General features: G+C 43.8%; 1 protein-coding gene across 8 annotated transcripts in view; it reads right to left on the bottom strand.

Moving 5' to 3' along the window:
* LRMDA (leucine rich melanocyte differentiation associated) overlaps positions 1-17001 on the bottom strand; it is a 1033894-nt gene that overhangs the window by 570430 nt on the left and 446463 nt on the right. The window contains exon 1 of one of the 8 annotated variants that reach the window (XM_042961204.1): positions 8009-8336. The exons of 6 other annotated variants lie outside the window; for them this stretch is intronic. The gene's annotated coding sequence lies outside the window, so the exon portion shown is untranslated. One more of the 8 variants, XM_042961208.1, reaches the window with a different exon arrangement.

Here is a 17001-nt window from a genome sequence, read left to right as displayed (position 1 = left end):
CTGCAACCCAGAACTGAACGTGATGGGTACATAATTTCAGATGAGTGTTTTCATTCTGGCTTGGAAGCTGGCTTGCTTTTGCGACCACAACAGCTCTGTCTCCCACCCTTTGGTCTTTTCTTCTCTCCTGCCTGCCTTGTCACGCTGGTACCAACACAAAGAGACCTCTGGGGCCTTACTATTTCCTAGACAGCTCAGCTTGCTTTACTTGTTGTTGTTGCCGGCTTCCAAGAAAATCCTTCCCATAGTGCATCAGACACACAAGAACAACAGAAATAAAACAGGCATCAACCTGGCATCTAAGTGCCTTCCCACATACTCACCCACCCATAGCACACTGATTAAAAGCATACTCTCTGGTGCCACACGCCTGAGTTTGAATCATAATTCCGCCCCTTTTCTAGCTGTGTGACCTTGTCTAAGTTACTTAACCTCTCTGGTTCCTTATCTGCAAAATAGCAATTTTAACAGAACCTACCTCAAAGGCTGTAATAGGAGTTAAATGGGTTAATAGACATACACATGTAGATCACTGCCTGGCACAAAAGGAGTGCTTACGTACGTGTTTGCTGCTTGCTGTCACTTCCTACTGGTACCATCTTCTCCCTCCACAAAGGGCAGACTCATTTCTTTGGAAAGAAGTCCCCCCGACCCCAAGCTGCTGAAGCAAACTGAGAACTTTGCTGGGGCTAGACACAGTTCAAGAATCTGGATGGTTCTCAGAACATATTTTTGTAAGGGCAGGTACACAAAATATTTTTAATAAGGTAAACTACCATATTCCAACCCCTCCTAGACTCTAACACTCTCAAGCAACTGGGGCAATTAAATCGTAAAGACGTGATGTGTGTACGGAGTAAGTACTCCGAGGCCTGATATAAAAATGTTCATTACCAGCCAGGCCCCTGCAAGATGACCAAATTAACCTCACCGCCAGGAGTATATTAAGGAAGAATAATAAATTATTCAAAACCTAATGCTGATAGAGCAAAAAAATATTTATGGAAAAATCATCAGATTATTGCATTTTAATCATGATCCTGTTGTACGGCTAAAGTGTTAAGTCCTCAAAGCACTTTGGCAGGAGATAAGCTAGTCCCAGAGTGACTGGCTATCAGTGTCGGCCCCAGGAAAATGGACAGCATAACCCGAAAGGAAGAAAAGGTCAGCAGATGAGGCTGTAGATGTGAAACGCGAGAAATATGCCGAGGCATCCCTAGGTGTATTCGTGAAGAAAGCCACCCACTCGGCCAGTGCAGCAGGCGGCCGTTTGGACGTGCGTGTGCCTTCGCTTTAAATCACCCTTTTCTTCAAAAGCAAAATGGAACCCCCAGCCCCTCCAATTTAATTCAGTGGCCCTTGAGAAAGGGTAAAAAAAAAAAAATCTTAAAAGAAAAGAAAATATTCAGAAACTGCAGGAGACGCCTCCACATCCCCTTCCCACTGCCTGCCTGTGCTCCCTGCACCGGCCCCCGCACCCCCCACCCCTGTTTAATGTCTCTAACTTTATGCCATGTTCCCTTCCTCTTTCAGCACGGCTGAGCAAAGCTGACAGGCGGATTCCTTTGCTTTTCAGGGTATTAAAGCCACTTTCCCGCTCTGACAGCCTGTTCTACTCTGCCACCTTATAGCTCTGACTTCACACTCCTCTGGGCAGCCAGTCCTTCCTGACAGACCACTGTCACTTCCCATCATCCTCTCTGTATATCCTGTTCTCTCCCCCTCAGCACGCATCCCGACTTTCCAACCAATGCAATTATTTTTTTTGACAAGCCATCCATCAGTTTTAACTTTAAAAGCACTTTCTGCTGATATCCATTGTTAAATCCTTTGCTTTTTTATGGGGCTTGCATGAGAGAATATGATATCAGACATTCAAACTACCAAACCATGTAAATTTACTTTGTTCTCAGCTATGTTTCCAATTTCACGTCCAATTTTTCGGTACATTATGCGTAGTTGTTGTGCTTAATATGATGTTGTCAAATCCCATTAAAGTTCACTGCATTGCACGGCTTTAAAAACAGGTTACAATTTGCATTCTATAAAGAAAGGAAGGAGTGCAGTCTGAAGTCAAGCTGAATCTTATTAAAATTATCTGTTCAATTGTTACATTTGTAGATGGAGTAATTTTGAGGCATTAGCTGAGACACATATGAAAATGTCAGCGTGCCAACTAACGACAATGAGAGCAAAAGGAATATCTGTGAAACTCAATAAAGCTCCTTTGCTGGTGACATAAATTTGATGATAATCCGAGGAAATGAATAAGGGACCATCCCGTTTGAATAGGAATTACCTTTTCTATTAAATCACTTTGGTGTGTTTCCACTTGGCCTACATCTTGGTCCCAGGCCACAGTGAGTCTCCGGAGACTTATTCCAATACAAGGCGGAGGTGGGGGGGTGGTAGGGAGAAGTGCAAAGAAGGAGAGTTTGTAAAATAGAAGGTCAATCCTTTGAAGGGCACAGTACTTAGAGGAGTCTCAAAGACATCCTAAAAAAAGAGTCTTTAAAAATATTTTCCTCCCGTATGGAACAAGCACAAAGAATAAAGCTCTCCCATGCACCAGTAGCGCATGGGTAACTGCATTGATCTACAAGGCAATCTGTGAGCACGGAAAACCCATGGGGAAATGCAAACAGAGGCTGCACAGGAGGGAATGCTCGGGTGCTGCTGGGATGGATGGGGGATTTACAGGAAGGGCTGGAGACTGAGATTTATGAGATTGGAACCAGTATGTCAAGTGGTTTCTAGGGGTTTTCCTCTCCCATGGAGTTCCCATCCCAGCTGTATTTATGACAGCACTGATTTCTGCATGTCTTGTCATTAAATCTAGTCTCTGATTTTAAAGGTATCCATCACTGGCACTGAGCAGAATTATGCCATTAGGGGCATTATTAACTGAACCATTGACTTCATTGACTATAACAAGTTGAATTTTTGTTTCACACACAAAAAGTATTCCCAGTGCAGACATCTACACCCCCTTCAAAGTTATTTTATTAAGGAGGCCATAATTTTAATTTTTCCAATACAGTCAGTATTTAGGTAAGCCACGATGATAAAGAATAAAATTCAGTGACTATGGAAGATGTAATGAGGTGCTAAGGAAGTTGGTATGGAGGCAGGGAGAAAAGGACAGAGTGTGTTTTAGGTTCAGCTCAGACAATGACTTACTGTGTGACATTAGGTAAGTCACTGAACCTCTCTGGGCACTCATTTTCCTATCTGTAAGATGAAGACAAGTATGCCTCACAGGTAATATAAGGATTGAAAGAATTAATCCATATACAATACCCTGTATATTCCGGCACACTGTCAGAGTTTGGTAAACACTGGTTATCATCATCATCACCACCACCACCACAAATAATAGACGAAGAACAGAACACAGAAAACAAAATGTTAAGAAGAGGGAAGAATAGGTCTACCAAGAGGTCTAGGCTGACGAAAATGAATGTTTGGGCTAGAGGTAGTGAGGGCAAATAGGTCTTAATTCTTATGATAAATCTAGTCATTTGGTGGCTACTTTCAGGGCATTGTTGGCAAAGATTCTGAAAACTCATCCAAGTTCTGGGAGAAGAGTCAATGACTTGTGCCCACAGTGAGAAGAAAGATGGCAGAAAATATATAAGTCAAAAAGACAGTCATGATGTCGGGACCCAGAACCAAAGGGTAAACATAAAGCAAGGATGGGAATGTGGGCAGGGAATCCACGGTTAACCATACAAATAAAACGGTGGCAGAAAGCAACTTTCAAATGGGCCAATAAGAACCAAGCAAACAGACTATAGGCTTCCAACAAGGACAGTTCCACATCTTTCTCCTGGCTTCAGATATCTGATCAGCACAATTATGCCCACTATCCACCAAGCAAGGTCATCTCAACCACTGTGACATATCGAGGATGGCAAACCAAGCCATATCCCACGTTGTCAGGTCTGGGAAAAATGAAAAAGACCATTACGGTGGTGACCATTCAAAGCCTCAGGGCAGCAGTAGCTTCTTTGTGAAGAGTAAGAGATCTGCCTGAAAGGGAGGAATTAGCCCTAAAAAGTAGTTTGCTTGATGGAACGTGGAAGGAATGAAGGCAGGAGCCATGATTCTCCCCCCACTGTTGGAAATGCACAGGAGATGCACAGAAGACAGATACCAACTCTGAATAAAGACCTGTTCGATTTTCACATTTGGTACTTCGTACTCACCACAGAAGAGCCAGAGAAGAGATAAAAAGTAAAAGGGAGGTCAATGGGGAGAAATGGGGGGCAGATTAATTGGAGGATGAAGGAGTTTACTTCTAAGGCACATTAGTAAGTCTGGATGACAGAAACTGGGGGTGGGGCAATGGAATAGGAACCTTATCAGATATTAAATGCTTAGTCAGGAAGGACCAGAAGGAGGAAGGGGATATATGATCATAGTTGTAGGAAAACTTCCTCTTGAAATTTTAGATCTTGAAAATAAAATGTGCTTTGCTTTGGTTTAAAACTAACTTGTGAGGAGCCTCACTCCTACTGCAGGAAGCTCCTGTGGGATCTAAAAGACAGAAGTATCTATACCTGGGTGTGGGCATGCTGCCCCCCACTCCAGCCACAGTTCTTTTCTGCCTCGATTACAGGTCTTTAATGACTACTGTGAAAGTTCTCCAAATGGACTGAGACAGGAGAAGAGATTCAGCCCCCCCACACTATGTCCAGGTGAAAATACTTCATGGTGAAAGTTTCCTTGTTTGAAGGGTAATTAGCCCTACACATCATTTACCCCAGCCCTGAAAGGCTGGAACAGAGTGTACATATAGAACCAGGCTGGCATTTGACATATCCTGATCTGTACTTGTCTTCAAACTTCCACCACCAGAGTGGACATCCTTTGAGAGTACAGACCATATATTGCACTACTTTATGACCCAGTGCTGAAAACACACCTCCCAATATGAAGTAGGACCTCAATAAATACATGTTTCAGGAAACTAACATCAGGCAGTAATGACTGAACCTAAAATAGTGCAAAAGAACCAGGTCTCCAGCTGCTTGGCATTTGTTTATTTACTGTTTGTTGTTGTTGTTTATTGCCAAACCTATCCTATTAAAGATTTACATGTCAGTGGCAGCAAAATTATTCCAGCTTAAATATCTAAGGAGTGACTCCATTTGTTTCTCCCTACATTATTAATTTGATTGGTTTTAAAGTGATTGGATGTGAGAGGCATTAGACAGACCACACACAAAACACGGTTCCCCTCTCTCTAGGAAATTACTCTGGTGAAACGAGATGGCCCACCTGCCCACCCTCGTGTTAGCTCTGCAGGCGGAGACCTTGCCTGCAACCGCACAAAGCTGCATATGCAGTGAGGAGGAAGCACTTCCAGGGGGTCCAGCAAGCCATGACCCCTTGCCATGACTGGTACTGTAAGACCCAGTCTAAGCTGTGCTTCGTTTTTCTATTCTTTCTTTTGGCATTTTGAGAAGATGACAGAAAATCTTAGTGCCAAAAAGGGAGGAGGATCTAGGATATGGTACTATGCTACAGAAAAGACAATATAGCTCCAGGACTCAGCTCAGCCATAACCAGCTGCGGGATTAACCTTGGGAATTTTCCTCTCCATCTGTTGGCTTCCTTGCCTATAAAAAAAATGCATGGAGAAATATGGATAGGCTAGATTATAGCATTGACCGGTTGTCAGTCAAACTCTTATATTCTTGTATTCACCAAGCCCAGGGACTGGGAATGTGGGAAAGCCCGAGCAGGAGGGAGCAAGTGCCCCAAATATGACTCATGATGAGAATCAAGTTGAGTGTTCAAATACAAGCAGAAGAAACCAAAAAACCAGACCAAGGTCAACTCAAGAGATTTGGTCAAGGTGATGTTGACTTTCACAAAGAGAGTAGCAAGGGGAGTGGGAAGAAGGGAGAGATAATTATTAATTATTCAGAAGCAATGCATTTTTGAAAATCAAGTTTTTAACATCTCATCTACATGGGCATGGCAGGGAAGCATCATGAGGACCCACAGCAAATTGGAACATTTCTTCAGACCCATAGGACTGCCTCTGGATCTTCTCTAGGCCTCAAATACCTGGGACAGAGGAAACATATCCAAACAGATACCTCCACAAAAGCTGCAGTCCTATAATGGTAGCAGCAATTTTTCTAGAACATGCTAAGGGTTTCAGGAAGCTTCTTTTCCTGAGTGTCCCCTTGAGTTTTCATGACATGAGCTCTGTAGAGTGCCTGAGATTTCATGAGTCTAAAAACCTACTATCACTCCCTTATACACAACAATTTCTGCATCTCAGAACAGTAAGTGGGCAAAACTGTGCATTATCAGAGATAAAATCATCCACGCTACTAAAGATTTTCCAATTAGTGCCAACAATAAGGATATACAGACCAGCAAGGTGAACGAAGCCTGAGCAAACACTGTCCTTCTGCCTCTTAGCCAATCAAAGTTAAACTTTCATTTTAGCTTGAGAACTGTCCATGATGGGCCCCCCATAAGGCTGTGCAGTGAAGGGTTAGGGAGCAGGAATCCAAGCCTTACTGCCCAGGTTGGTAGTCTGGCTCTGTCCTCTGTCCCTTATGACCTCAGTCAAGTTACTACACCTCCTTCGGGACCTCAGTTCCTCCTCTCCAAACTGCATAATAATGGTGTCTGCTTCCTAGGGCCATTGTGAGGATTAAATGAGTTAAGATAGGAGAGTATGGAGAACCATGCCTGACACTCACAAAGCTCTTATTTTCTCTTTTCATTCTGCAGGATACATGCTCTGCATCAAATATGTCACAGTCTTCACTGTCTTCTCCCATCTCCCAACTATTTGAGGGAGGGACTGTCTTACCAGTGACTATTCCCTTCACGCACAGGTGTCTGATCAATATCTGTAAACTGGGTAAATGAAAGCAAGGATAGGGCAGGTACCCTGGAAGGCCCCCACGCTCATACTCACCTATCCTACAACAGCTACCCCCAAAATCAAAGCCTCTGTCCTCTACCTGATGTGACACTACCCATTGTTCATGCCTCAGCTTAAGACATCTGCTCCACAAGGTTGTAGGAGACATCATAGTGTGATAAATTAAGGCAAGAGTTCTGCAACCAGGCTGCCTGGGTTCAGATCCCAGCTCTTCCACTTACCAGACCCTAGTGAGTCTTAATACTTATCCAACAGCACCCAGAAGCCACGCATAGTTCTGAGTGTTGTATTTCCTTAACTCGTTATATCCTTACAGGAACCCAGAAGGTACATACAATTATTCCCATTTTATAGGCAAAGAAACTGAGGCTTACAAAGGTTTATTTGCCCAAGGTCGCTATGCTCAAAGTCAAGTGTTCCCTCCTTTCTATTGTGATTGCTCCCAATGAATCCCTTCTAATTTGATTTTTTCTTTCATTTTGCTTCCTTGTTGTAAGGTATGAGGACTAAATGTACCATTCTGAGGCCAGTGTCTCACCTCTGGTCTAGTTGCCTCCAAGGCTGTGCATTTTCTTAGTACCTGGCATAGGACTGACTAGAGAGATCACATTACACAGTGATCTATTAACTGATATTTGTCCTCCTCCCTAGATTCCAGGCACGCCCCTGGTCTGACCACATTAACATCCCCAAATACAGGAAGCCAGTTCTCCATTTAGAGGGGGCATTTGGAGTGGGTCCTTCTCAGAGGTGAGCCCTAGGCCTGCAGCTGGCTAGCCATCTGTGGGGTCAGTAGATAGCACAGACCATGGACAGCATAGAGGTGTGTTCTCTAGAGCAAAGCACTCCCAAGATGAGCTTCCACCAAGACCCAGAGAACATGGCCAGGGCTACACTGTAGCTAGCGCTCCCAACACTGTCTACCGCCATGCTGTTTGACAGACTGCTGGATGGGAGAACTCACAGGACAAGTTTCACAGACACAGAACACTGGAGCTGTCTCTGTCACGTGGAGACAAGGGACAGGCTACAATACACCCCCAGGTGGTGCCGACATCCTCTGCCCCAGTCCTTACATACTGTGTCACTTACCCAGAAGCGCGGTTCCCTATTTACGCCTGCAGAGCAGACATCCTATCGTGCTCCCACTCCTCGGCAGATGAGACCGTAGGCCCTGCCACCACTTTTCTACTGCGAACTGTTGCTAGGTTTATGTAAATACCATGGAAACCAGAGCCATAACACACACAGACTCTCAAAGAAGCAACTTAACATAAGGTCAACAAGCCCCGTGACAAAAAGTGTATATAGTGCTCCATCTTCAAAATACAGTCCACTCTGTTTTCCTTCCTAACCCCTAGGCTACAAAGGCTAATGAGATTCACAGACAACATATTAAATGATGGAATTCTCCACACAGCTCGATTTCTTTCTATAAATAATTTTAAAACTATTACCCAATAATGTATTGTAATAAAAAAGCTGACAGGGTCTTGCTCAACAAGTAATCAGCGACGTGTTTTCACACCTGGAGACGGAGAACTTTCTTATTATGTGCCCCTGGTGATTTTTAGGTGTTTCCATAAAACTGTTGCCATTATTTATAAGCCACGGGTTACTTCCCTTCACCGTAAGCTAAAATTAATGAAAACTTATTTTAAAGATTCAGAAAAGCAGGGAAGATTAGGAGATGTGTGCCAGACTGCCCTGGAGGGGTGGGGGCAGTTTTTGTAAGTCACTTGTGGCCTTCCTGAGGGCAGCTCTGGTTCCATTCCAAGGGCAGGAGGCAGTACCCGTGAAGGTGAGGGGACATCCCGGGGATGAGGCACTGGGAAGCATCAGTCCCACCCAGGTGGAGGCTGTCTCACCTCTGCTGCTTGTCTCAGGTGACAAGAGCCACATGTGTCGGGCAGTCTCTGTTGTCAAGCATTGAGCTTCCTGCCCACACCCACACCTGCCTAACCACCTTGGTGCTTGGTATTTACAGGGTCAGCATCCTGCAAAGGCACCTTATGGGCCGTGGTAGTCAGTGCACACGCACACGCACACGCCTGGAGCTCCCCATGCCCATTCCTGGCATCCTCACAGAGATGAGGACAAAGCAGGAATATAACAACTACGAGGTCGCTCTAACTCCTTTGCAGATTTCTGTGCTCAGGGACATGATTAACACTAATGGATCCAGTAAGGCCTACTCCGGTGCCTATGAAAGCCCTACCTGTACTTCCAGACCCACTTCAAATATTGTGTCCTCCAGAAGGCCTTTTCTCTTACCCACCATTAACAGAAAGGGCTGCTCCCTCATTAAGTCCATATCAAGTGTGGTCCCTTCCATGACATCCACTCGCTGGCTAGCTATTCTAGCTCCTTGTATTCTTATCTCAAACCCCTGCAGGACTAGAGGGATAGACAACCTCTTGAGGAGACCAGGTCTACTCATCTCTATAGTATCAACCACTCAGTCCCTCCGAAATCAGGGGAGAGCAGCGTAGTTTAGTCTAGGACACCAAACTTAGACATTAAAACATGGAGTTCAGTCCAGGTTGTCTTGCAAGTTGAGATCATGGGCAAATCACTTGGCCTCTCTGAACCTCAGTTCTATCAAACTGTGAAATAAAAAAGGTTATATAAAAGAATCAGTAAGGTTCCTGGTCAGCTTTAAACTCCTCTGACTTCATAAAACAAATCTATGGTATTTGTAGCCAGAAGTGACATACTAACAACCCAGCCAGACGATAATTTGTTTTTTAAATGGACCAGCATGTGTGCGTTGGGGGGATTTTTTTCTTTTGCCATTAAATTGCACCACAGAGATTGTGACCTCTGCAGTGGGCCACAGTCCCAAGAGACCGTGTTGCCCTGTGTTTCTAAACTAATGCCTGTCTACCTATATATCTGAATGACATTTAAACTAATTAATTATCAGACTTCTCATCCACGGAGAAAGTCATCTGCAATTAAGGTACCAAATACACAAGTACAAACCAAACCATTTTACAAAGAAACATCCTTTGAAAAGAAGGACACACCAGTGGTTAGCTAACAAGGAGATCTGTACTCCAGGTGACATCTTGACTAAGACATGCTGATCCCAATTTTGAATTCACAAAAGAGAAACAATCAATCTTCTTTCTCACCACAAAGTGGGGCTCTGATATTTGGAGAGACCATTCACTCAGCAAATTATGCTTCCAAATTTTGGAAAAAGAACCGAAACAGGTAGGTGTTAAAAGATCTCCTTGCTCGCCAAAATCATAATTTTATGCGCTTATATGGCAGTACGAGTGCACCCTTATGGTGCAAATAATATGACCAGAAAAAGCTGCAGCTACATTTCCTCAGCACGTGGGATTCATGAAGTCACAAGCTCACTGTTAAACTTGGACTAAAACCCAGCCCAACAGGAGAGGGGAAACACGTATGATTATCAGCCAGCCATTTCAAGAGCTAAGGAGCAACCCAATAACAGTGCCGCAAACAACTGCCAGCTGCAATTTTCTCTCCCTTTGTCATCCTTTTACAAGTATGTGTTGCATGTGTTTTGACTATTTTTGAAAAGGAGGAGAAAAAAAAAAAGTCCCCAAACCTTGGGCAGTCCTTCCACTGTGGTAGCTTTCCGCAGGCCTCTTTCAGATGCGATCACTTCATTTAGTAAACCTCTTCTTCTTCGTCAACATTTCTGAAGACAGGAGGGCACTTCTCCAGCAGCACTAGCAAGCCAGGGGAAATGCACAGGCAAGGCAGTAGGGCCGAAGGAGAAGTGTGCGCTGAGTCAGGAGGCGGGGCAAGCTTTGTGAAGGATGAGTTCATGAAGGGAAAACCAGCCAATACAAGCCTGCTTACCTGACCCTGACACACAAAAAGCCACACACAGGCTCCTTGAGCCCTGGGACTCTTTTCCACCTTCTCACTCTCCTCAGAGACTTCCTGAAGTGAACCCCTGGTCTACCTGGAACGGCTGTCCTGCATGTACCCCCCACCGCAGTCCCTCGATCTCTAGAGGATGAATTCTGAGGTCTCCCTCCTCCAATGCTGGAAGGCTACATACATCTGTATGAGCACAGTTGAGACAACTTAGCCTCAGAGAAGCACATAGAATCCCAGCACTCCCGTCAAGCCAAGCAAGACTAACTTCTCCATCAGGAACAGGGCACACACTTCTGAGAGCCCAGGAGACTTCAAGGGACCACAAAAATGTTTAAATTTCTTTCAGAAGTGGAAAGGAAAACAACTCTAGGCTGAAGAAAATATTAACAGATTTGTCTGTACACCAATAATTTTTAATATTCTAATGGGTCTACGAAGTCCAATGTACCTAGGGCCATGAAAGTCACAATGGATCCCTGATTCCACATCATTCCTGCCCCTGGTCCCTTTGGGCAGACTGTCTGCAAATTCTTGCCACAACATTCCCTTAAGTCAGTGAATGAATAGTCTCAACTCAACTTTCACCTCTTCCCTGATACTTCCCAGATTGCTAACACTTTCCTCTCTTCAGTTTGAAATCCTCTAGCAATAAGGGACCATGCAATAGCCTCACACTTACCAAGCTTCTATTTCTCATGTATGTTATTCCTGCTCCTTCATCCTAAAGACAAATTACTACCCCTCACTGCTAGGATAATTGGAAGGCTCACCACTGCCCACAAAATATGCTGCATGTCTCAGCCTCACATTCAAACCCTTGGTAATTAGACCCCCAGTAGCCTCTCCTTATATTACCCAACCTATGTACCCTGAACTCCAATGGATCCTGAGCCATAGCCACACCAGATACTCACCATTTTCCAACATGCGTCACATTCTCACATTCTTCCTACCTCCAGGCCTTTGTGGAAGCTGTTCTGTCAGAGTGGGCTGGCCTCCCTTTTGCAGTTTCCTAAGAAAAGCCCAACCCATTCCTCAAAAGCCTAGTTAGGATGTAACCTCTTCCAAGAAACCTTCTGAGATCCTTCTACTTGGACTAAATCCTTCCCTCTCCTACTTTACCTCAGCATTTTGCATGTCTTCTACAGCCTTTACCAGAATCTGACTTCTATCAAAGGCAGTGTAGACTATGAAAGATTTCTTAGTCTGAGTTCCCCTAGAAGCACATGCTGAGATAAGGATTTCAGTGAAAGTCTTTTGGATGAAGTGACCCCAGGGGGAGGATAGGGAAGTGAGGGAAGGGAAGGACGGTGCATGGTACCCTACCAGATGAGTTACCACGGTGGACAACTGGAGCTCAACTGCAGCTGGGCAACTCTGGGAGACATTAAAGAATGTGCCTCAGAGCTATCCCAACTCAGGAAGATGGGGCATTTATCCACCAACACCTGTCAGCCACTGGTGCAGGGGAGGCTGTATCCAAGGGTCATTAATTATCTGGCATTTCCAGTCTTCCTTACCACAAGCAAAAAAAAAAAAGCTCCAGAAGCCAGAGAAAGCTTGCAAGGCAAAGAGCTGCAGGGGCTTGTGACTGGACAGTGGGCACAGAAACTGGAACAATGGAACAATGAGGGGACATGGGAGGTTACCCACAGCTTCTACTCCAAGGGGTATGGATTTCTGCTGTCTCAAGCACCGGGCATGCTGCAGGCATTCCGGAAGCACTCACAGAAAGGAAATTGGTTTTTTTTAAGCTCTTTGAAAGCAGGGGCCACATTTTCTATGTGCCACAGAACCTAACCTCAAAATAAAGACTCAAATCATGCATACTCGCTGAAGAACAGTGATTTAACACACCACCCCTCCTCCCAAATGAGACCATGCCAAATAAATTGAATTCCCATCTTATTAGCTGTTCTCTATTTCACAAATGCTATCTAATTCATGCAAGCATTATAAACCAACCCTACCCTGTGAGATTTAGCAATGAGGACAATAATGAAGACATAAGGAGTTAAAGAGTCTCTTGAGAAAATGCACCTATATCCACAGGAACAACCCAGGAACACTAGAGGATTCTGGGAAACTCCCAGAATTTCCAGCTTTCATGCAGCTTCTGGATACTCACCCTCCCAGGGGGTCCTGCCTGAAATAGGAACTGAAATGGAAAATATACTAGATGGGGGTTCAGTGACCCCCATCCCATCCCCCCTGCTTCCTTGTGATCATATCATGTCACACTGGGTATACTGAGAAATGGCCTCAGGACCCCGCCTACACCAGACATAGCCAAAGACTCAAACAAAGAGAAATAATGTAAGCTCACGCAATAGCATCAGGCAAAGGAGGGACAAGCCAGCTTGTCTTGCCAATTTCAGAGCAGAACAGATGTTTCTGCATCTCCAAGTTATCCGCCCTCCTAGGACACCAGACATAGGTCACCCATCAGTCATTCATCTTTATGATGAGTTGCAGCGTCCAGCACACAGTCAAGATTAATGCACATCCTTTCCAAGAAATGTTGTTTAATGGCAAGGATATGCTGAGGGTGATTGTGCAGGCCAGATCACTCTAGTCAATACAACCAACCAAGTTTCAATAGTATACTAAGAAAAGAAAATCCCACACAGTGTCTTGCTCCCAAACAAGAGACAGAGTAACCCAGAGGCAGTTTATGAGTTGTGCTTTGCCCTCGAAGGACTATCCTCTGGCTGATTTTCATGAGATCCGGCCAACTTGGGACCTGTCTGGAGACCAAGGGTTTATCGACTTGACCCAACTATGATACCCCTCAAGCAATATGGAACCAGCACACAGGAGACCTGGCTTCTACTCATGGCTCTGCTCCCTGCTGACAACATCTTGAGCAAATCACTTCTTTCTGGGCCTCAGCTTCTTTTTATAGAAAATGAGGATAAGCTCCAAGTCTCTCCCTTACAGCTTTAATATTATATGAAGTTCTAAGAATCCTCATGCTGGAGTGTCCAATGTTAACTTTCATCCCTGGAGTGACAACGGTAAACTGGACAACAGCATAAAAACCCTCCAAAAAAGTGAATACCGTCACTAAAAATTTTCGCCTAGATAAAGCCAACTATCCTGCTAGTATTTTCCCCAAGACAACTTTAGAACTAAAATGTTCCAAAGTAAATTGCTTTCTTCTTTAATTAGAAAATGAAATCAGCAAAAGAGAAAAATAGAATTTGAACACAGCTCTTCTACATGAACTTGATTTTATTCCACTCATCTGTTAAGAGCCACATAGGAATTACTTTGACCACCAGAGGGCTTTCCACACTGACAAAATGCATTAATAAGACATAGGTGGTGAAATTAAAAAATGAAAAGTTCCAAGTTACATTATTTAGGTCCATAAAGGCCTGGGGTCTGAAACGAAAGAAAAAAAAAAACTGGAATTTCTCCTGAAGACAATGTACTTTCTCACAAACATGACAAGGAAAAATTTCAATCCCTCCTAAATTCCAGAAAACCATCAGAAGTATTTGGTGCATAGAACCAAAAGAAATCACAACCATCAGAGGTTATATAGTCTTATTACTAAGATATCATTCCCCAAATGTTCAATTAGGTTCTGGTATCCTTGTGCTTATTAGTAAAAATTTAGAAGTGCTCACAAATATAATGTGTTTTTAACACATGGGTTGGGGACAGCCAACAATGCTAAACATTCACTATGGGACAGCCTTGTGACAGTCCTTTCTGTATATTAACTTGGTCAATTTTCATAACAAGCCTGTAAGACAGACACTATTATTATCCCTGTTTTACCTGTAAAGAAACTGGGACAATAAGAGGTCAAGTAACGTGCACAAGGTCAGGCAGCTAGTAATCGTCAAAAAAAGAAAAGTTCAGGCATATACTATCTGCCTTCCATCAACCAAACTTCCACTGACTACAGATAAGCATTCTATAAAAACAGCCACCATGTACCATAACCTATAGAATGAGAGGGGGAAAAAAAAGTCAGGGAAGGAACAGTCTACTTTTGGGTTTGAATCTCTCTCTGGGTTCTCAGGTGGCATAATGCAGCCCCCAGGATTCCAAGGGGGAAATTCTCAGATAAGGCCAAGTGGGTTCATGGCCCCCATTTCTACCATAGCCTTTTCAGATTTTTTAAGAATTGGAGGTTCTCGTGTATTCACTTGGAATATTGAATATGGAATATTAGGAGGGGTTTCTACTAAAAGATTCTACTACTATTAAAGTTTAAATCTGTTATTTCACTAAACATTTCAGAAAAAAAAGTCCAGAAAAAAAAAACAAAAAAAAAACGAAGTTCTTTGGGTTCTCTTCTCTCAGAACTTACTATACTGGAGTGAAGTCTTTCTATTTGTGTAGCTCCCTTTCTACATGGTTGAGATCCCTAAAGTCAGGAATAGCATCTTTTTTTTTTCATTAGGTCCCCAACTCTTAGCCCAAGATTTGGCCTGGAATAAAATTTCTAACAAATATTTGCAGAATGAATAAATAAAGTGGTAGTCTTGGGCTAGCTACTATGATAAACCATGAAATTTTAGCGACATAAGAGAATAGATGTTTATTTCTTACTTATGAAATGACCAACCAGGTGCCCATTAGATGGCCTTCCACGTGGCAATTCAGGAACCCAGACTCCTTCTACTTTGTGATTCTACCAACCTTTATACCTCAGAGTCCCTCACCTCCATCTGGCAGATGGGGAAAGAAAGTATCATGAAGCCTGTGGTGGGAATGGCCACTGGATCCCCCTGGGAGGGAGCAAGAGGGGGCGCTGGAAGGTGCAGTGCCAGCAATAGCTCCTCACTGAAGACAGAATAACTGTGGTGGACGGCTAGCCAGCCACGTGCTCCACAATGACGTCAGGGAAAACATCAGCCTGAAAGCAAGACCCAGTGCATGAGAGATGGCTCTCAAAGAAAAAAAGAAAAAATAAGAGTCCCTAACCACTTCCTGCCTAAAAATAAACAAGTACATGAAAACAGTTATAGAGATACAAATGATAATTTCTCATGAGGAATTTTCATTGAATTTTACTGTGACAAAGCAGGTTTGCTACCTATTGGTATCAACAAATGGGCAGAAACTAAAACCCTGGTCAGCCTAAGAGGCACATTCATTCCCACCATTTACAAAGTGTCTGGTTCCCTTATAGGAGAGTGGTGGCAGGGAGAATACAAAATGGGAAATGAATGTGTATTGGGAGAGGGCTCACTGTGACACCGTGACATGCAGAGAAGCCCAGAGGCCCAAGTCCACCAGTATCCACATAGGTAATCTTAGACAAATCAATCAAGCTCCCTGTGCCTCAGTTTCCCTCACTTGTCAAAACGTAAAGACAATCCCTACCTATCTTTCCACAATATCCCAAGCAGAGTGTGAGATCACATAATAACAGCTATGAGAAAAATCCACCAATTATTTAAAATCCTCCAAAGTATTTTGGGACAGGACATGGTTGTTTTCCCAACCAGATGGTGATTCTTCCAGTTCTCTGCCACTACAGCTGAGATGCTTCTGGAAACCTCCTCATCAGTCAGTCCAGCATTTCCACTTTCACCTCCTCAAGTGTCATGTTCCACTCCATTCCTTAGAGTCAACAGGCTACTGCGAGCAAACCCCTTAACTTCTCTGGACCTCAACAGCCACACCTATGCACAGAGTATGACAACACTGTGGAGGCCTAAGGAGGGGCCTGGGTCATGGCTCCCTTGAGAGGCCTCCTCCCGAGATCCAAACTCTGATTCCCAAGTAGATGCAGCGATGTCAGAGAGAGACCTCGGGCCACTGTGGTGATCCACTCTCCCCCTCCATGTGTCTTAAGCAGTTTGACCATGTGGGAGGGGCAGATATTAGCGACAGCTCCACTCCAATGTTACTGCAAAGTAACAGCAGAGTACCATGCAATCAGTCTTTAATGTCAGCCCTAACCTTCCTAAATGGGTTTGTAATGAGAAACCCTTGTTTGTCACAGAGAAGGTATGATTGATGCGGCCTAGGAGTGAAATGAAGCCACAGTGACCATCTCAATAACATGAACAGCTGCCAAATATTCATTTAGCAGAATGAGTTTAGAAAACTTTGAGCAGATTGCTTTCACAAGGCTGCCTTCAACAAAAGGAAACATAATTAACGAGCTAATATCAGCATGTGTCTGGCTAAGCTAATGAATATCAAATTACACAGAAACCTGTATAAATCATCATTACCCTGAATTTTAA

Source organism: Panthera tigris, chromosome D2 (genome assembly GCF_018350195.1).
Source record: "Panthera tigris isolate Pti1 chromosome D2, P.tigris_Pti1_mat1.1, whole genome shotgun sequence".
In the NCBI taxonomy this organism is placed as follows: domain Eukaryota; kingdom Metazoa; phylum Chordata; class Mammalia; order Carnivora; family Felidae; genus Panthera; species Panthera tigris.
Note: the sequence above shows the minus strand (reverse complement) of the source record. Positions and strands in the feature narration are given on the sequence as shown.